This window comes from Haliotis asinina, chromosome 5 (assembly GCF_037392515.1).
Source record: "Haliotis asinina isolate JCU_RB_2024 chromosome 5, JCU_Hal_asi_v2, whole genome shotgun sequence".
Lineage (NCBI taxonomy): Eukaryota > Metazoa > Mollusca > Gastropoda > Lepetellida > Haliotidae > Haliotis > Haliotis asinina.
In genome coordinates this window covers 14,120,750-14,143,362 of record NC_090284.1, presented here as the reverse complement: position 1 = coordinate 14,143,362, position 22,613 = coordinate 14,120,750, and the positions used below count along the sequence as shown (strand labels likewise).

At 40.4% G+C, this 22,613-nt stretch overlaps 1 long non-coding RNA gene and 1 pseudogene across 1 annotated transcript in view; one reads left to right on the top strand and one right to left on the bottom strand.

Annotated features, from left to right (window-relative positions):
* Positions 1 to 21,809, bottom strand: part of LOC137284115 (uncharacterized) — a 41,946-nt gene extending 20,137 nt beyond the window's left edge. Inside the window, exon 1 of the long non-coding RNA XR_010956884.1 lies at positions 21,737 to 21,809. This is a non-coding gene — a long non-coding RNA (uncharacterized lncRNA). The remainder of the gene's footprint in view (positions 1 to 21,736) is intronic.
* LOC137283211 (sericin-2-like) lies at positions 6,386 to 11,813 on the top strand (annotated as a pseudogene).
* Positions 21,810 to 22,613: the final 804 nt, after the last annotated feature.

The window sequence follows — 22,613 nt, the reverse complement described above, 5'->3', positions numbered from 1 at the left end:
AAATACCGGGACACTTACAAAGGCTTATTTAACATAACACCATACTCCATAATTTACATATAATCGCAATATTTCCTATCATTTTCCCATCTCAGTGAACTCTGATAATTAAGTAAGTAATGAAAGATGAATATGATATATATAAATCATTAGAAAATACGCTTGCTATCCTCATACAGTTCTTGAGCATTTCATTATATACAATGATAAGCTAATCGCGGCATAAAACCCGGACCAGCTTCGATTCTTATATCCAAGTAAATGATTCCGAAGATTTAAAATTCCTTTGTATCCCATCCCTGTCTATCAAGTGACGATGAAGATTCCAACTTGGCCATTCTTCCATGAGAGATGACGGTGTCTATATTATAGTTGTTTTCAACAGTGATAGATTTATCACTACAGAGTGCACATACTGGAATGTTATTCAATTTTACTGACTTATTGGCTTGAAAGTTTTAACTCATAAAACTGCCTCAAAGGGGAACTAAAAAATTGGTAGTCGATTCCTGCAGCTCACGCTCTCCTTCTGTTTAGTATTTGCGTTGGATTTTCTTCTCCTCCTCCTCTCTCTCTCTCTCTCTCTTTTCTCTCTCTCTCCCCCTCTCTCTCTCTCCTCTCTCCTCTCTCTCCCTCTCCCAGTCTCTCAGTCTGAGTCTGCCACTCAAAGTACATGTGCTTTTGCCATGACAGTTAACGCACCTAATACCTTTACTCGTGTTCGCGCATAAAGAAAATGACATCACACAAAACTCTAAAACACCAAACTGATAATGATTTCCTCGCAGTAGAAAAAAAACAAAGTAATGAACTCCTCAATCTTTTCACAATTCCACAAATTATTCAGAAAGTTATCCTGCCTCGTATTTCCTAAATGGATATATGCTTTTTATAGAGCGTCAAAACAAAAATACCTAGTTTTGATATGTTATTGAGAAACACATGTTTTAACAGGTTTCAAAGAACAAAAACGTCTTACGCTTGGATTGGCTCTTAAATCATAAAATGATCTCAAATATCAAATAGACAAACGTATTAAAACTATTTCTGTAATAAATGATTAGAATGGGGCTGAATGAATAAGAAAAATCACTCGATATCAAATTCATCTACCCACGAAAGAAGTTAAAAAATACCTTCACTACCTTAATTAACTAGCGTGGAGTCATACTGACGTGTCCGATATCAAAAGGTGTAAGTTATCAGATTCGCCATTGTTCGTGACGTCTTTATAAACGTATGCTTTTTTATCCCTTTTTTCGATTTCATACAATAGTCTGCTAAATAATCTAAACAATCATCTCAAGCCTTTTATTTACACTGGATATCAATTCACAAATCATCGAATATCGAAACGCAAGAGCGTTTTCTAAGCCCCGTTTCCCTACAAGTCTACCTACTGCCGTGTTCTTCCGCTCGTGCATTGTACTCATCCGTAGTACACCATTCTACTCACAGTAGCTTGGACATTCTACCCATACTAGCTGGAACATTCTACCCATACTATATTTAGCTGGAACATTCTACCCATAGTAACTCCTACAATCGACCCATTACATGTACCACAATCTACCCGGAAAAGCTGTTACATTCAGCCCATACCAGCTACCATAATCTATCCATACCACAGAGAACAGTCTACGCAACTTAGTTTTCACAATCTACCTGCAACACCTAACACACTGTAGTCGTGATGCAGCTATCATATTCTACTCGTCACAGATAAACATGCCATCCACAACACCTTCCACATTCTATCTTTGACGGTGATCATATGCTGCACGTAACACCCACCACATTCTACAAGTAACACCTACCACATTCTACAAGTAACACCTACCACAACCTACAAGTAACACCTTTACCACAACCTACAAGTAACACCTACCACATTCTATATGTAACACCTACCACAGACTACCTGTAACACCTATCACATCCTAAATGTAACATATTCTAAATGTAACACCTACAACATTCTATATGTAACACCTATCACATTCTACAAGTAACATCTACCACAGTCTACCTGTAACACCTACCATATTCTACCTGTAACACCTACCACAGTCTACCTGTAACACCTACCACATTCTATATGTATCAACGTTCCCACTCCAAATGTAACACATTCTATATGTAACACGTACCACATTCTGTGTGTAACACCTACCACATTCTGACATAACCACATTCTGCACGGTGTCGTGACACCTCAGATTGCTCTATAATCTTTCTCCCAGTTACCCTGTAACCTCTTTGTGGTTACCCATCACTCTAACGGTAGCCGTAGTGGGAAACGTTGGTAATCTGAGAAATCTTCCCCAAAGTTCTACTCCTCGTTGCGATCCGACACACGACATTCTAGACCATCGTTCCAGCGTCTACAGTCGACCATTGAACACACATAAACAACTCTGTTTTTCCTGAACGCTATTTACATTGACATGTGATAGGCAGTCCTGATACCTGAATTACACACTTAAGCCCGACCGCAACACCCGCTTCCCACGATAATCTGTCATTATACTGTGTAAAACCTAAAGCTGTCCCTTTAATACGTTAACTGTCATTAGCATTTAAAAAATTCCTCACATAGGAAAAGAAAAACATTTCCTCTTTCTGTTACCATAACAACTAACATTTACTCATATATAACGGTAAACTATCCCAAATTAAAACAATATTTTAACGACAGTTTCCTCTAATTTCACCCTTTTAAAATCTAATGGCTATTAACTTTCCAAACTTCCACAACTTCGACCTCCGTCAGCTTTTTTAATTCCAGATAGAGCGTTCACTGCGACTGTGTGTTTGTGTAATGAATGGCATGTTTAATAAACAATTTCCATCGGCGAATTGTTTAGACGCCCTTCCAATTACCCTTTAAAGATGAATACAATTTCATCTTAGACCAATTTCGTCTGAATGCTCTGATTTTAGCACCTGGCCCTTCCAACTGACGAATGACAGCTTGGGCCGAAACGAGATGGTCTGTCGGAAAACTGAGCAAATCGGCAGTCGGGCACCAACCGCTTCATCTTTCCCGAATTCGTCATCATTTTCTTCAAGCCATCATCTGCACTAATCAATCTTCGGGACTGCTTTCAAACAGTTTATGCCCCTGGGTAAACGAGCAAATTACAAATCTACCTCTGCCCTCGCTGCTAGAGAGCCCACCTCAAAGAGCGAGCCTGACATGGGCGAATTAATGCTAGCTCTTCGTGGGTTTTTATACATAAACAGACAATATCTACTTTCAGTGTTAGGTTACAAATTCAATTATTTTAAACACGTGTTTCCAGAGCCGTGGCTTATTTCAGAAGATGTCTCTGAAGATTAGATTATGGAAGAGCCGGAGTGGGTGTAGGTATACACGAGATAAAAAAACGGACGACGGAGTCACTTCTTGATGAAGTCTGACCCGAATTTATGAAGAAGGAGAGAGAAACGGCAAATCAGTTCACCTGTTTTAAGTATGCATGTATCTACAAGCTTACATCAAAAGAGATCCTTATGAAGTTGTTAAACACATGTTAGAATTATGATTCCGTTCCACAAAATTACGTCACCGTTTGGCGCAGCCGGGAATACTCCTGCTATAAATGACTCAGATAATTTTGAGATGACCCCCACGCAGTCATTCAGTCATAAGAGCTAGGGGAGAGGAGTAATTGGCATCAAATTTCCCTGATTGACGCGTTAAAGGCAAATACTCATCAATTTACCTGCGCGGCCTCACTGAAGTCCGGGTCTCGCTGGCACAGGATGTACATTGCCAGGGGTGGGACCAACAGCTAAACCAAATATAATGGTGAACTCGGTATGATACAGGCGAGTAAGGTTACAAGGAAGAATGGACAGATCGCTCAGAAGGGTGAACATGTTTTACAGAAGGACCAACGTGTTATACAGAATTGTGAACAGGAATAGGGAAAAGGTTATGCAGAATGATTTAACCGTGATACGACAGCTAACACGTTGTAGAGAATGATGAGGATGCTGAAGTGAAAGGTGAACTAGTGATACAAACGCCAGAATAAACTGCACATAAGGTCGGTCATACAGGTTAAGATCCAATAGGATGTAAACAAGGATGGACAGATCAATCACCCATGAGCACCCGGATGTGACTTAATGGTGAGCGTGTTATTGGTACATGGAAGGGTGAATGGTTTATATAGCAGGTTGAACAGGTTATATAGCAAGTGAATATGTTATACAGAAGAGTGAAAAGATTATATAATAAACTGAATATGTTGTATAGCAGGTTGACTCTGTTATATAGCAGGTGAATACGTTATACAGTAGGATGAGTAGGTCATATGACAGGGTGAACCGGTTATATAGCATGTGAATATGTTATACAGAAGAGTGAAAAGATTATATAATAAACTGAATATGTTGTATAGCAGGTTGACTCTGTTATATAGCAGGTGAATATGTTATACAGTAGGATGAGTAGGTCATATGACAGGGTGAACCGGTTATATAGCATGTGAATATGTCATACAAATGGGTGAGAAGGTTATATAGCAGGGTGAGCAGGTTATATAGCATGTGAATATTTTACTATCCTACCCTATCTCATCAGCATACTATACCACCATGTATTAGTAACCAGTTATAACAATCAGTCTCAATAACATCTTACGGAGTCATATTCAATGCAATCATATAAGGCACAAAATAAACCTGTTCTTTAAAATACCCACTTATAGCAGATGTCAACTAAATAGCTTAAATATTATGTACGATGCTAAGAAAATATCAGACTTGGCGCATAACAATAAGTTCAGCCCTTTTTACTTGACGAAATCACTCTGAAATCACTTTTAAATATGTTCCATCGTGTTAGAACCTACACCAATCGAACATCAACAAAGAACATGTTCATCCATATATGGTCATCCTTCCTTACTGCTCTAATTTCTAGACGCCATTCAAAGAAGTTATGTTCCATTTTATTTTGACCCCCCTAAAAATGCGATTTAGGAAAATATCAATTAACCATTTCGTGAACAAGCCAAAGCGTAATTCCTGAATGACATTCAACTGTGTTGCTTTGGGAGAAGCAGTTGAAGTATAAGGGAGATAATCCAGTCAGGTCTTATATCAGAGGCTTAACCATCACGGGCCAACATGACTGCTATACCCGGTTCGTATCCGGGGATGGCCAGGCGCTCATACCACACGGTTACTAGTTAACCAACAACGCGAGGAAATATTACCAAATAAGAAATAGATACTCTTGATAAACCAGAATAATGCCAATATCGGAATAAGGGTCTATCATGTACGTGCCTCTTGTTAATATGACGAACATGCAGCATGCCATGTTTGAGACCAACTTTCATGCAATGTCAAAATACTTTGCATAAGCACATTCTATGTCTTGACACACCATTTGGATATAGTTCTCTGGAACATATTGGGTAGTGTGTGACCCTTATTTAAGGAAACTTATATCAATTTTCAAATATACATTTCTTACTGACCTACACCATAACTGAACTTATCATATGAAATATGATCGATGTGTAATTACAACGTTTATAAGGCTATAACAAACTGAACTTAGTAAACGTAGATTCATAGGTATTATTAATTAAAGCAGTCGTAAAATCTATTCATTTTTTTCTTCCATTCCTTGGACTTGAATTCTGGTTGATTTGTTGTTAAACGCCGCAGTCAGCAATATTCCAGTTACATGGCGGCGGTCTGTAAATAATCGAGTCTGGACCAGACAATCCAGTGATCAGTATCATGAACATCGAATCTGCGTAATCTGTATACGGTGACATGTGTCAGCCAAGTCGGTGAGAATGACCACTCGACCCAGTTTGTCGCCTCTTACGACAAAGCGTCTTACGTTGCTGATGACCTATTCTACCCGGATCTTTGTTTCAATCAATGCTTTAATCCAACAAAAAAGTTTAACGTATCAACTTGCAGCATTCCAGCTCTGTGTTTACAATCTGTTAAACGTCAAATCTAGTAACTGATATCAAAAGCATCGATCTGCGGTTGTTATGCATCAGCAGATGAGCGAGCGAGCGAGAGAGAGAGGGGAGGGGAGGAGGAGGGAGGGGGGAAGTAGATCCAATACAAACACCATATATTAAAACAAAAAATAAATTAAATACAAGTTATATGTCGCATTAATCGGAAACATTGTTATCCATCAATGCAGCTTTCAACTTTTAAAGTGCAATAGCGCTTAGTGAATACTAAATAAATATATTTGTCAGGGATTTGTCAAGGATAATAACGGACAAGGCAGTGTCATGGACAATAATGGACAAGGCAGTGTCATGGATAACAATGAACAAATTAGTGTCATGGACAAAAATGGACAATACAGTGTCATGGATAAGGCAGTGCCATGGACAATAATGGACAATACAGTGTCATGGGCAATAATGGACAAAGTAGTGTCATGGACAGTAATGGACAAAGTAGTGTCATGGGCAATAATGGACAAGGTAGTGTCCTGGACAGTAGTGGACAAGGCAGTGTCGTGGACAGTAGTGGACAAAGTAGTGCCATGGTGAATAATGGACAAATTAGTGTCATAGACAGTAATGGACAAGGTAGTGTCATGGGGAATAATGGACAAGGTAGTGTCCTGGACAGTAGTGGACAAGGTAGTGTCCTGGACAGAAGTGGACAAGGCAGTGTCGTGGACAGTAATGGACAAAGTAGTGTCATGGGCAATAATGGACAAGGTATTGTCATGGACAGTAATGGGCAAGGCAGTGTCGTGGACAGTAATGGACAAGGTAGTGTCCTGGACAGTAGTGGACAAGGTAGTGTCATGGACAGTAATGGACAAGGCAGTGTCATGGACAATAATAGAGAAAGTAGTATCATGGACAGTAATAGACAAGCTAATGTAATGGACAGTAGTGGACGTGATGTTGTATTGGACAATAATGTACTGGGTAGTGTATGGACAGTAATGTACTGGGTAGTGTATGGACAGTAATGTACTGGGTAGTGTATGGACAGTAATGTACTGGGTAGTGTATGGACAGTAATGTGCTGGGTAGTGTATGGACAGTAATGTACTGGGTAGTGTACGGGCAGTAATGTATTGGGTAGTGTATGGACAGTAATGTATTGGGTAGTGTATGGACAGTAATGTACTGGGTAGTGTACGGGCAGTAATGTACTGGGTAGTGTATGGACAGTAATGTACTGGGTAGTGTACGGGCAGTAATGTACTGGGTAGTGTACGGGCAGTAATGTACTGGGTAGTGTACGGGCAGTAATGTACTGGGTAGTGTATGGACAGTAATGTACTGGGTAGTGTATGGACAGTAATGTACTGGGTAGTGTATGGACAGTAATGTACTGGGTAGTGTACGGACAGTAATGTATTGGGTAGTGTATGGACAGTAATGTACTGGGTAGTGTACGGGCAGTAATGTACTGGGTAGTGTATGGACAGTAATGTACTGGGTAGTGTACGGGCAGTAATGTACTGGGTAGTGTACGGACAGTAATGTACTGGGTAGTGTATGGACAGTAATGTACTGGGTAGTGTATGGACAGTATCGGACGGAGTGATATAATGATTTCTTTTCCAAGACATGAATGGAACAGTCACATTACTCATGCAAAAGATTCTAAGTGATATTCGGTATCCAGCATAAGATCTGCAAATTTTTTTATCTACGAAATAACCTAGCCATCACCCAGCATCAAACACATTGACGTGGGTCAGTCAGTATTATTTAGAAGCACCTACCCTCTTGCTAGCACGGCAACAAATACCTAACTCTGTCGTGTTAATACAATAACAGCAGGCGGGTAATAACACTGCGTTCAAATAGTACAGTTATAGCTCAATTTGAACGCAGGCTGACGCACGCCAAATGAGAATCACAACTCCCTACGCCTCCAACAGACAAAATTATCCTAGATGAAGCAAAACTGATGTATTACAAGCGGTATTACAGAATATAAATCATAACTTCTGCCGCCATTGTCAGGTGACGAGGCAAACTAGGTCCTTCCACAACGTCTGCGTCCCAGCACGACTCCAGCGGAGTGGACACACGACAAGGAGGTAATGGCGGTCCTGTTGCTTGGGCAGGGATAGGATTACACGAGATCCCAGCCAAACGAGACTATTTGGCGGGATCTGACAGTTTCCTCTACAAGGCAGACGTATATCTCCTCCTATCGTCTGCATCAAAGCTTTCGCAATGACATCTCCGCACCAAATTTCCCTCTAAAGTTCGCATGCTGCCTTGTGATTGGCTGGTCTGCCGGGCTTCAACCCGGCAATGAGACACCACGTGGCTTAAACAATCGAGTGATTTATTTATACCCCCGCGTTATCGAATAGCCATTAACGTTAACTACGGCTTTTAATGAAAATACAAAGAATTGAAGACGGACATTAAGAATAAAAATATTGTCGACACACCATTACCAATTTGACGTCCTTGGGAATATTTTCGGTAATTAATCGACACTTGAGCGCACATAAAACCAAATCCGAGAATCAAAGACAATTGATTACTTTAAATAAATGCCAGAGATTTGAATTTATATAATTGAAATTCTCTTCATTGTGATTTTACTTGGCTATAATTTGCCTTTGGACTTAATTACACGATCTAACTGGTCCCATTTGGAACTATATGTCCAATCAAGCAAGGATGGGAAATCGTCTTCAGTAGCTATTGGCGTTGCCATGACAACAGGCGGCCAGTGGATCATGTTCCATTTATTTCTCATAATTGCACCGAATCCAATTTTTGAGTTCGAATGTATAGAATTTTAGCATAGTAGTTCACTTAATGATAATTTTAGCACGCACAATTCTCGTTACGGAACATTTGGATTATTTGTAATTATGATTTTGAAATTAGGGCCACCTTTCTATAAACTTGTATCTCTCATTTAGCGAAAGAGATTCAAAGAGCTGGTACTTCAGAATGGTAATTATTTCAACGGGAATTTTAAAATATTGTACAAAATTGCTGTGATGTGGGCCGCCCCATCAATTACACTGAAGCGCCATGAGGAGTTATCTCTCATTGAATCGAAGTGTTGGAGCTGTCCACAACTCTCGAGAAACATTTACATGTAACTGATTCCCAGTCAGTGTTTCTGTGGAACGGCTGTTCGACTATAGAATCAAAGACCCACATCTCTTTGGTCTTTAGGAGGCGGTTGGGTAACCTCGTGGTTAAAGCGTTGGCTCGTCACGTCGAAGACCAGGGTTCGATTCCCAACATGAGCTAAGCCTGTTTCCGGTGATATTACTGGAATATTGCTGACAGCGATGCAAAGTTAACTCACTCACTCAGTCTATCTCTTGGGTCTTTTGCGGTATTTATGCTGTTCAAAGAGCGTCAAACACAACCCACTCACTCACACCAATTCAAGCATTCTGCAACATGAACATGACAAAGTTATCGATCGTTCGTAAAACATGCTATGTGGTCTTCACGTCCCTTCTTATCATAGTCAGTAACCTTTATTTATTTAATGTAAATCAGTATTGATGCACAATGTGTTATTTGTTACATAATTCATATTTTTACATAATTCATATTCGTAAATTCCAAAGTGTCAGTTTCCATGGTAACATCATCCTTAGTTTAGTTGTCTGCTAACCCTAGCTGTCTATCCATCATGGAACATTTACATATCTTAGCCAAACTAAATTCGTCTTACAACAGCCTCGTTTGAACGATCAGAATTTTATGTGTCTTTTTAGCATTTTTAATGGTTTGTTCAGATTTTGTTTATTGGTTTTAGTTTGTGTTTGTTTTGCTTGCTTAGTTTAGTCGCCTGCGTGTATACCGTCAACTCTCTGACCAGATCCAAGCTGACGTTGCGCAGATAGACTACGCAACCAGTCCACAGGACTATTACTATTATTCCGAGGTCACAGTGAGTGAGTGAGTTCAGTTTTACGACGCATTCAGCAATATTCCAGCTATATGGCGGTGTCTCCCATCGGGATGTAGACAATCCATTGATCAGCAGCTGAAGCATGGATCTGTGCAATTAGGAACAACGTGTCAACCAAGTCAGCGAGCCTCACAACGCGATCCCGTCAGTCGCTTCTTACAAGCATAGTCACAGAGGCATGACGTCATAAACGGTTTCACGGGTACAGTCAGTGATTTGATATCAAACTGCTTACGTATTGCCCTGGACGTGTTTCCAATGCCTTCTTGGACGTGGATTTTGATGAGTAACGTTCGTTTTGTCGCATCAAAATAAATACACTTGTATGGGTAAAATCTGAAGTATTGTTCGTTTAAGGTTAAACTTAGTCTATCGTGAAGTTCACACAAATCTTTTTGTAATTTTCAATTTAGAATACAGTATTTAATGTAAATTAGTTTTGTTTTCAAAATATAAAATGGTACAGACACCATTTTACTGACCTTAACGTGGAGCCTGGTAACACCTACAGCTGACTTTGAGGAGCTAAAGGCTATGGGTGAATCTGATAGATATATGTGTTAGACTGTCGTCCACCCATGACTGAAGTAAGCTGGCACAGGATGTAATGTTTTCCCTTAACTGGGGTTATGTACCTTCATTGAAAAAGAAACCGCAACATCAGCAGCAAATCGCATAACTATCATCTTAGTCTGTCTCACAGCCTCTGAACTACGTCATTTTGCCTCACGCCCAGCCCTTCCTGCAGTGCTAAATCTCTAAATGAAGCACCTCTAGATAGCCTTGGAATGTCCACTGGGGCACATTTTCGATTTAAATGAGATTAATTGTTACTATGTGAACTATTCGTATGTCGACACTTAGCGTTAGTTTACCAGCATTTCTTAATTATATACCACGAACCTCAACTCATGGCTAAAACCGAAGTTCAGCATGGTGTTTTCTCCTGTGCTACTTGGAACCCCAATGAATTATCTTCCCGTGCGTATAGCATGTTTCTATTCACATTGATATAACAATTCACGAAACACTAAGACACCATGACAACATGTTTTTCCTCAGGTTCTCAACTCACTGAAGATGTCCATAGCGAGGCGGAAGTATTTGTTCAGGGGCAGAACTGTGTCCAGTCAAACACCTCCCGTGGATGTTCCGTCCTTTGCTCGCCATCAGTGCCACTTCGAAGACTGGCAGTTTCCGCTTCAATCCACAAATGGGGTTCTCCGCTCACTCACTCGGCCACAGAATCCGTGGCTACTTGCTTTGAGGAGTGATAAATTCAGGTGGATCAGCTACTACTTACAATGTGTTTAAAGATGGCAAGGTGTTGGCAGCAAAAGTATCACACCCAAAAAACACCAACCCTGGTGAACAGTCAAAGGTGGGGTCCAGTGAATTCAACATGCTGAGTCAGCTTCAGCACAATAACACTATCAGGGCCTATGAACAATGTGAAGTTCGCCAGGTCTTGATGCTCAAGTAAGTCGGTGGAAATTCATGAGCAGGAGGTGCTTGGCTGGTAGACAAAGGGCAGCCAAGAAAATCTTGAAACGTGGTCTGGACGTTCTTCAGTATCTACATAAACATAACGGCCATCGGGATGTAAAACCATCCCATATTCTCCTTGGACAAAGTGGAAAGGTCAAATTATTGGCGATGCGACCAGGGTTCGTTGGTACGAACAGTTCGTGTGTGTACCGGAAGTCGAAAGCTGTTATCGACAGAACGAGTCAACGGATGTTCAATGTGATATTATCAAGTCGTTTGATATATGGAGGTTTGGGGCGTCTATATGTGAAACCCTGTCAAGGAAATCTCCTCACTGTACCGACCAGACCACGGTGTGCTGGATGTATGCAGAGCGGAAAAAAAGCTGACGTCGCTCGTAAAGAAGGTGTACGGATGTGAAGCCCTTGTCTCGCGTTACAGCAAACGTTCTCTAAAACACGACTATTTCAAACGGTTTTTCAACTAACTATCCCTCGCTTTCTTCACCACAGTAAAATGTCTGTCTAATCAATAAAAATCCTGAATTGTATTTTTGTTTCATCAAGATATCGTCCTGTAATGTTACATAAACGTATATTAATCATGACCAGTTACTATTACTGTTTAATTAGAATACCAGTCTCTTGTGAATCAATTACATCAGATTAATCAGTTCTGTGTTTGTTTTACATTCACAAACGAACCAATTCCATATACTGTCACTTGGAATCTAATTATGAGTCAGCAAGTCTTATTTTATCCCACATCAAGCGGTCATCCACATAAGGGTGACACAGAAAATTGAAATGAGTCAAGGCCGTACACGCCACCTAGTCGTGTACATTTACACAGACAGCGAAGCTACGTGAGCATCGGGAAAATGGGATGCGCTTCTATCAAAATGAGACATACTTCTAGCAAAATGGGAAGTGTTTCTAATGACATAGAAATAGAAAGCTTTGCTAACAAAATGAGACATTTTTCTAGCAAAATGCGAAGCGCTTCTAACAAAATTAGATACAGCTTTAACAAAATGGGAAGTGCTTCTAACAAAATGGGAATTTTCAACTCATCTAACAAAACGGGAATTTTTGGCGCTTCTAACAAAATGGGATGCGACTTCAATAAAATGAAAGCTTATTCTGGCAATAAAACTTCACGGAGGCTTCATGGAATTGATCTGCATTTCTTGCATGGGCTGAGTGGGATAACGTGTATGTTCTGTATGGGCTATAAGTGGGATAACGTGTATGTTCTGTATGGGCTATAAGTGGGATAACGTGTATGTTCTGTATGGGCTATAAGTGGGATAACGTGTATGTTCTGTATGGCTATAAGTGGGATAACGTGTATGTTCTGTATGGGTATAAGTGGGATAACGCGTATGTTCTGTATGGGCTATAAGTGGGATAACGTGTATGTTCTGTATGGTCGCCGATGACCCAGGTTCATTTCCTCACATGGGTATAAAGTGTGGAACAGTTTTCTTGTGTCCTCTGTCGTAATATTGCTGGACTATTTGTAAAGCCGCTAAAACACCTGAAAATTAGACGAATTAACACTTACAGGGTTTCCTGTTCCGCATTTTCTACATGTATATTTGTGTGGGAATTTTTTTAAAATCAATTTTATCAATACATCCCATCTACAATTAGTACCTGAAGCATCTGTTCTCCTAACCTCTGCGTGCTTGCAGTGGAACTATCTCATCACAAATCTAAGTCAACACTCAATTTATGGACTGGTGTCGAGATTTTATGAGCCCTTCCTCAGCTTCATCTGCCCGCTGTGGTTGAAGGGACAGAACTCTTGTAACACTGCGTTTCATACTTTGTGTTGTCACTAGGAAGACATTAACGAAGGACAGGAAAACAACTAGAATATCGCAATTAGAATTAAAGCTAGCGTGTAAAGTTAAAACTAATATTACTATTTGGACAATACAATATGAAAACAGGCTATGGATCGCCAACAACAGAAGGTAGATCACCAGACAAGGGACCACGGGTACCTTTGCTACCTCCATGGACCCTCGTTGGATTTACGCCATCCGTCAGCCGCTGGCGAGTGTAAGAAATGCTTGCCAAATTAAAATAACGAGAATACTACGTCCAAAAATCCTGGTAAGTTTGAATTTACTTAAAATGTTTCGGACTTACGTACCCTCTCAGGAGGACCATAATTTTACAATACTTCAACCCTCCTGGAGAGTACAGCCATTAACATTATATAATTACAATATGGGTTACTAATCTAAACTACCGATAATAAAATATTTACCTATTTACAATTCATTTAACAAATCTAATTCTTTTTAAAATGCAATAATGAAATGAAAACTTATATTATTAAAAAGATTCTTCATAGTTCGGGATTGGAAATATGTATCCCTTGTGATGGAATATTCAACACAGTCAAGTAGGATATGCTTGATCGTGACTCTTTCACCACAAGGGATACAAAACGGAGGATCTTCACCTTTAAGCAAATATTCATGTGTATATCTTGTGTGGCCAGTGCGTCATCGTAGTATGATGACCTCCTCAAATCTGGACTGACAACCCAAGTAGGTGTAATAATATAGAGTTTTATAGCATGTAATTTACTAATACATGTACCTACTTGAGTGTCCCACTTCTTTTGCATCAGATCACGGATTTAAGTTCTAATACTAGCTATGTAATCTGAGTATGGAATAAGAAGTGGTGTCACAGATTTGTTGAGTGCTGCCTTAGCAGCAAGGTTGGTCATTGTGTTCCCAGAAATACCAACATGGCTGGGTGACCAACAAAAGACGATGTCGTATTGGCCAGTAGTAAGATCATTATACAATTGAATAATTTCTATTAAAAGTGAATGTTACATGATAGTTTTTTTATCGCCTGAAGGCAAGAAAGAGAGTCTGAATAAATTATATAATCTTTGTGTTTAGGGTTTCTTTGAACATATTTAAGAGCTGTTAATATTGTGTTAGCTTCAGCTGTGAAAATAGAACTCTTGTCTGGTAATCTATAACACATTGTTCTGGATCCAATAACAGTGGCACAAACTACTGCGTCACCATCCTTGGACCGATCTTTGAATAAGGATTTGCAATTGCTGTATTTACTTTTTAGTTGATTACATTCTTGTTTATATTGTAATTCATCAGTTTTTGGTTTCTTAAATGTAGTTAATGTTAGGTCAACTTATGGCCTAACCAGTTGCCAAGGAGGAGAAGAAAGAAGACGGGAAGGAACTATATTTTCCAGCTCAGTGCCGGCGAAGAAAGAAATAGTTTAATTCTGTGCCCTAGAGGCGAAACAACAGAAGATTTCTTGTTGTATAAATCCTCATGAAGGGGATTGAACACACAGTTACAGGCTGGGTTAGAATCATTAGAGTATAATTTGGTAATATATTGTGACGACAATTTTATAGGCGTTGTGTAAGAGATGGTTCATCGGCCTCAACGTACAGACTGTCAACAGGTGAGGTTCTCTAAGACCCAGGACAAAGTCTTAGACCTTGATGGTGGACAGAATCAAGAATTTTAAAGTTGCCTTTACAGGCTCCACCATAAACAATGGAACCATAATCAAGTTTAGATCGTACCAATGATCTGTATAAGTGAAGGCGGGTAGTTTGATCCCCTCCCTACTTTGAATTTGAAACAACCTTTAACAAATCTAGTGCCTTCAGGCATTTAGCTTTAAGGGATTTAATGTGTGGTAGGAAAGTAAAATGAGAATCGAAAATTAAACCCAAGATTTTGGCCTCCTTTACAACTTTGATGGGAGATAGTTCAGAGTACTTACCGGGCTTATATTCTCTACAAATATGTATACAATTTGTTTTTGGATTTAGAAACTTTAAAACCGTTGTCATATACACCATTTACATATTTTAATTCAACACAACTGTAATTGCCGTTCAATAGTATGCATATTTTTACGACAGGAAATATTAAAACCATCCACAAAAAGTGATCCATCGATTGAATCATTTAAAACCTTGGATAAACTGTTTACCTAAATACTAAATAAAGTGACAAAATAATGCCTTGTGGGACGCCCTGATCCTGATTGTAATGATCAGGCAGGGTTGAACCCACTCGGACTTGAAAGTGCCTGTCTTTTAAAAACTGTAATGTAAAAAGAGGCAAACGGCCTCTTAAACCAAAATAAATCAAATCTTTCAAAATGCCATGCTTCCAGGTCGTATCATAAGCTTTCTCACGATCAAACAAAATTGATACAGCATGTTGTTTATTTGCTATATCATTTTTAACAATGGAATCTAAACGTACCAAATGATCACTGAATATTGGTTATAAGGTTATTGGTTCCAAGATACCACGTTAATCTATTATTCACCATACGTTCCATGGTTTTACAGACGAAGCTAATTAGAGATACTGGTCTGTAGTTTGACGTATCTGTATGATCCTTGCCAGGCTTTGGTATTGGGATCACAATGGAATTACGCCATAAAGGAGGAATTTCCCCAGACGTCCATATTTGATCAAATATATCTGAAAGTGTCATCAGACATGGTTCAGGTAAGTGTTTCAGAAGCTGATAATGGATATTATCGTCACCAGTTGCAGTGTCATGACCATGCTAAAAGGCATGTCAGGTAAATATTTCAACATTGTATCATCCATGTACAACAGTCTGTCAGCCTGTGTGAGAACAAACACTGGCCAGTCCCAATCATTTGCATTTAATATCGGTACCCGCCAGGGTTGTATTTTAAGTCCTCAAATGTTTATCATATTCATAAATCATTTATATACGTTGTTGGAGGATGGAGGGGCAGAGGGGTGTTTATTTCACACAATGTAGATGACGTGTATGCCTTAATGTTTGCAGATGATGTTTCTCCTCTGTCAGATAGTCGTTATTAGTTACAGTTGAAGATAAATGCTCTAGAACTATTTTGCAATAATACAGGTATGTGTGTAAATCTTAGGTGTAGGTCTTATGAGAAATGGTACTACAAGGGAGATCCTGTTGAAATAGTTTCATCCTATCGTTACTGAGGTTTAACATTTACTCCGAAACGTGCCTGGAGTTAGGTGGAAACAGTACTAGCATCTCAGGCAAACAAGACAATACTAGCAATTATTGGTTTCCAGAGGAAAGTTGGTAATAATTATTATTATTTACTACTTTTTGTTCAGATCTCTTTAAGATATTCGATTCAATGGTTAATCCTATTTTATGTTATGGTTCAGATGTCTGAGGATTATCTTATTGTAAAACTATTGAATCTGTTCATCTTGCTTTCTGCAAAATATATCTTCCTACGTAATTCTTCCTCCTCTGTGGGAAGAGAACGGGTTAAGCCACAATGTCAGAGATTCAAAGGCTATCATATATATGTTCAAGCAGTGGTTATATGATAATTTACAGTAGGCATGGAACTCCTCTCTTGAGTCTACACCTAAATGTTATCTCTACAAATTGTAAATATCTTTGTTGGATGTTGAAAAGTACTTATGTTGTGATTTATTTCTTCATGTACGAACTGCTTTTTCCAGATTTAGATGTTCAAAGTTTAAAATTGCCATAGAAACGGGATGGCACACTAATACTAATAGACATCTAAGGCTGTGTAGCTACTGCAAAAAGTGTTTTGTAAATGTCACTGAGGATGAATGTCATATTTTGCTAGAAAGCGTGCTATATGCAGAGATTAAAAAGAAATACCTTAGCAATACTCTAAAAAAACATAACCTTATGTCTGTTGTTAACATTTTAAAAGATTCCAACTCAAAAACTCTTTATAATGTTACACATTTCCTCTATCATGCTGAGAAGATGATCAATTCAAAAAATATGCTCAGTGACTGAAATTGAATTATGTTTGTATTTTGGGCCTGAGGCCTCTATACAAAAGACCTATAAAGAGGTCTGTCTGTCTGTCTGTCTGTCTGTCTGTCTGACTGTCTGACTGTCTGTATTTATGAAACGATAGTTGGAAAGTGGTCACTTCCAGAAAGGTCATTATGAACAGACCAATTAAATCCATTCAGGCTGGTAGAATCTACAAGAGACAAATCTATAGAGAAGAATACGTGCCAGCTGCAGGATGCGGATAGCTGCTCGAATCATCGTTACACATTCACAGGTCATTACTGGAAATGTACTCTTTAAGTGTTTTGCCTTTTGTATCAGTGATCGTACAGGCCCAGAACGGGTTGAGGTCGTTTAGGTCACCATAATAACACATGGCTTTGGGAGTTGATCATGGAGTGATTGAAGTTGAAGTGCCGATGATGGTGGGACATACAGAGAGCATAATGTAGATGCAATACCCAGAGTAAGTCGCACTGCAACAGGGCTGTGAATAACATCCTGGTGTACAAGGACAGTAGAACCTCCCTGTCGCCCCATCAATAGATTAACAGGGGATCTACCCCGTATCACCCCCGCCAAGCTATGTGCCCTAGAATGGACGTTTTCGGACTCGTCCATGGCGTCAGTGATCCGTATTTGTTAAACATTTTGATTTTATCATCTGACCCATTTGGGGCTCTGCCACTTTGTTTGTTCGAAGTATCTGCCTTCGGTTTGCTTTTGCTTTTAACGATTTGTTGAATGTTTCTGTTTGATTGTGTCATTTGAGATGCCGGGGGACCCATGAAGGTCCCGGGGTAGAATAGGCCTTCAACAACCCAGGCTTGCCATGAAAGGCGACTGTGCTTGTAGTAAGAGGCGACCAATGGGATCGGGTGGTCAGGTTCGCTGACTTGGTGAACACATGTCATCGGTTCCTAATTGCGAAGATCGATGCTCATGTTGTTGATCACTGGATTGTCTGGTCCAGACTCGATTATTTTCAGACCGCCGCCATATAGCTGGAATATTGCTGACGCGGCGTAAAACCAAACTCACTCACTCAGTCACTGAGATGCCTGAGAACGTGTATCACGATCATAAGATGATTCTGATTGTGCCGTGCCATGAAGTGGTTCCACAGTTTGTGTAAACATTGCAGGTGATATCATCTTAGGAGACTCGGTAATACGCTTAACGTATGTGACGCCTTGATGTTTCCCTTCTGAAACAATACCAGACATGTCGGTGAACAATCGATCTCTATCTCTGATGATTCCTTTGCTTGTGTTAAGTGTTCTGTGAAGAGTAACCGATACTGAAATGCCTACGAATGTTTCAATAGTCATTAGGTTAGTTGCCTGTTGTCTTTTGCTGCACTCAATGAGCAGTGCACCTGAACGTAAGCGTTTGATATTTTTAACGTCACCGGCTGCCTTGTATGCCTGTCTGTATAACAAACTTTAATGTGGTGCCATCTTTTGTCTCAGTCACGAGAAAGCGTGGCCAGTAATCCATGGACGTAGACAGTCCTCAGTATATATCACCTGGATCAGTGCCAATTGGACGTTGTTTCTTTGTAAAAGGAGTTCAGGAAGCCATGGATAGTGAGGAATGGTTTATCATTCGAGTTCCCCACCCACCACGGAGTATCACAAGGACAATGCTTAACACAAGTGGGTCTCCAGTTTGCAGTACCAAGGTTACCCGGATGATATACTCCAGCAGACAATTAAAAGGATTAATTCTTCTACCGGATTGGCCCATGAGCATTAAGACTACAGAATACAAACTCAAATGATATTACATGAACAAAGGGTACCGAGACTATAATTTAAACAATTCCGAATAAAGGTTTGTGCAATTACAGATACAGATATATAAATATATATAATCCATTCACAGGGCTTAGCATGACCAGTCGATTGGTTGATTGGTTGATTGGTGTGTTGAGCGGTACTCCCAATGCCCTGCACCACCCATCCTCGATATCTCCAGGGTATACGTTCCGATAAGTCTCCACTATACCCTGGACGCATCTACGGCTCTGCCCGATAAATTTATTACCTCCCTTTGCTGGCTCCGCCTTCTCACAGTAGCCAGTCAGCTAGGCCGCCGTTATAATCGGTTAGATAATTCAAAAAACGAAAGTGAGTTGTGATTGGTTCGCTCAACTTCCCAGCGTAGACACCTGACTGGATCAAAAGACAGTCAAGGGAGGTAATAAATTTATCTGGCAGAGCCGTAGATGCGTCCAGGGTATGGTGGAGACTTATCGGAACGTATACCCTGGAGATATCGAGGATGTGCACCACCAGGATCCCTTCCTCCACCTACACAGGGCCGCAACCCACGGCAAACGGGTTGGTCGACCAAATATGCCCTCGGGTCCACACGGGTTCTGTCGAGCTCTTAGCGTTACCCAGCACCCACCACGAGGAGGTGGCTCGTCACGGGTGCCATTGACGAGAAGAAGGTAAAGGGGGGTCTTTTGTCTGAGTGTCACATCCTCTGTTCTTGGGCTTCATTACATGTTAAGTAGCCAAAGTTTCATTACAGGACACAACCTCATCCAAGGTTAACTTGAATCAGTAAGGTTAGATTAGCTAATTAGTGATAGGAGGATGAACTGAATAGCAAAAACTTATTTCACAAAGGATCATAATTCGATGTGTCAAAATTAACGCTATGATTGCAATCTTAAGGGTGTATGACAGCTGTGCTGAAACCATTATCCGATATGCTCTTCAAAACACGACAGTTCAGGATTTCTGTTCTATCAATGATACAGTTTGTGAGTGCCAACGTTTTAGAAGATTCAAATAATCGTCATATTATAAGGAACAGCGGCTACGAAACCTCCATCAGATTTTTTACAATGCATGCCTACATGTTATTTGAAATTATTCCTAGCTAAAATCACATAGTACACCACATACACGCGCGCGCTCGCGCGCACGCACAGACAACACACATGGACAGGTGAAACGGGTTACCCGTTCTCACTGGCAGTGCTTTTAGTCACGAAAGGGAGGCTACTCAGAACTGTGACCCATCTCGACGAATGTATTGTTAGTATACGTGTTCAAGTCAATACAGTGTCCCACTGCAGAAATGTTTACAGTTTAATGACCTAAACACCCCGGGACACACCTAGAAACAGCATGTCCCGTGCTGTTCAATACCACGCGAGATGTCAGGGGACCGTGACACTGCGAGAGGTAACGCCCAGTTATTGTGAATACAAGCTTGGGCACAACATAATATGTGTCAGTCGAAAACATGCACTTTTGTATGCAGTTTCCTTTCGCCCCAACTGTCTATTAGAATCTTGGGCCTATTACCCGTCCCGCCGGTAAGATGGGACAGGGACAGGCAACTGTATGTATAAACAAACAAAACATACTAGGGAGTGAAGATGAAGATTCCAAATATGCCAGTCATTTAACGACATGTCCATATTCAAATCTAGACAGACCAGCGTCAAAATGACACAGCCTCGACCAGAGTCGACAGAAAAGCATGGCAGTTTTGTTTTAATACTACGATTTCCTGTTAAAACTGGGTGGCGTATCTTAATGGTTAAAGCGTTCGCTCGTCACACCGAAGTCCGTGTTCGGTTCTTCACACGTGTACCATTGTGTGATGCCCATTTCTGGTATACCCCACCGTGATATTGCTGGAATATTGCTATGGCCGGCGTAAATCTCACTCACCCTGTTAGAAAAAAGCATTCCATTTTGGTCGTGAGAAATGTAATTCTGTGCTTCCATGTGCTTTGCATAAGAACGTTATGAGTGAAACTGGGTAAAAGACTAAAAGCCCCTCAACTGAGCGACTGAGTGAGTAAGTGAGTTTAGTTTTACGCCGCTTTTAGCAATTTTCAAGCAATATCACGGCGGGGGACACCGGAAATGGGATTCACACTATGTATTTATATGGGGAATCGAACCCGGGTCTTCAGCATGACATGCGAACGCTTTAACCATTAGGCTATCCCATCCGCCCACTCAAGTAAGGATGTGCATGGATCCTTGTATATGGCTCCTTCTGATATGTCCGAGCTGAACTCTGGAATAATACGGAAACTGAGGTACCCAATACAGAAACAGTAAATTGAAATATTGATCCCATGAGGAAAATCGAACCAGGGTCATCGGACTGACAAGCGAACACACTCTTGAACCACTTGGCTACACCTTCGCCCCGAAACAATTTTAGATTACCCATTTTGTTCTGGGGAGTTACGGGGGGTCAACAATTTTGTACACGTTCTGGAGTGCATTGATTTTGTACATGACAAGCAGGGGGTCACTTAATTTGTGCATGTATTTTAGGGGGTGGGGGTGTAGTGTGTCATTCACTCTGTACATGCAACTCCATAAGAATCATCGTCATCCCCACTAACCATGAATAAAGAACGATACCTAAACTTCAACGTCGCACACATGCAGAAGATTTATATGAAGACATCTATTGTCTATCCTTACCAAAGTATTGTCGAGTTGTTAGTTTTCGGATCTTTCTGTGTTTCCGGTCTTTACATGAAACCATAGATCCACCACTAAACCATGTGCGTCCAACCTGCCAGGGCAAGGCTGGAAGGAAGTGGGAGAGCTGCACCCAAGGCTGGAGGAAGTCGAGGATTGGGAACAGACAGAACGCTGTGCCTCCCGCAGACGTGTTGAGGAGCTAGGCTGCGCAAGTGTATGCTCCATATGTTTATGTTTCCAATATACAGTTTAATAACCTAACGCAACACTGCAAGGTATCTGCATACAGCAGGCACTGTAGCAAACATGAACAAAGGTCTGTCCTTAAGAGGGGTTGTTGTTGAAGTAGGAGTATTTCTCAATACAGGCCATAAATACAACATCACGTTACATAAACATTTCTACAACAAACGACTATCCCCAAATATCAAGTATGTGCCATGTGAACATTTGTCTTGGAGGGCTTGTTTTTCCCATAATATACTCAGTTCCAAAAGAAACGCAAATCATGTCAAACAGTGAGTTTAGTTTTACGCCACACTCAGCAATATTCCAGCTATACCGCAGCTGTTAGTAAATAATCAAGTCTGGACCAGACAATTCAATGATCAATCGCATGAACATCGATTTGCGCAGTTGGGAACTGATGACGTGTCAATCAAGTCAGTGCGTCTGACGACCTGATCCCATTAGTCGCCTCTTCTGACAAGCATAGTCGCCCTTTATGGCAAGCATGGGTTGCTGAAGGCCTATTCTATCGCGGACCTCCAACGGTCAGTCAAACCAAGACAGTGTAGACTAACAACTAGTCACTAAAATGAATGTATTTTACCGAAAAACAGTTCATAATAAAAAAAATAAATATAACATAATG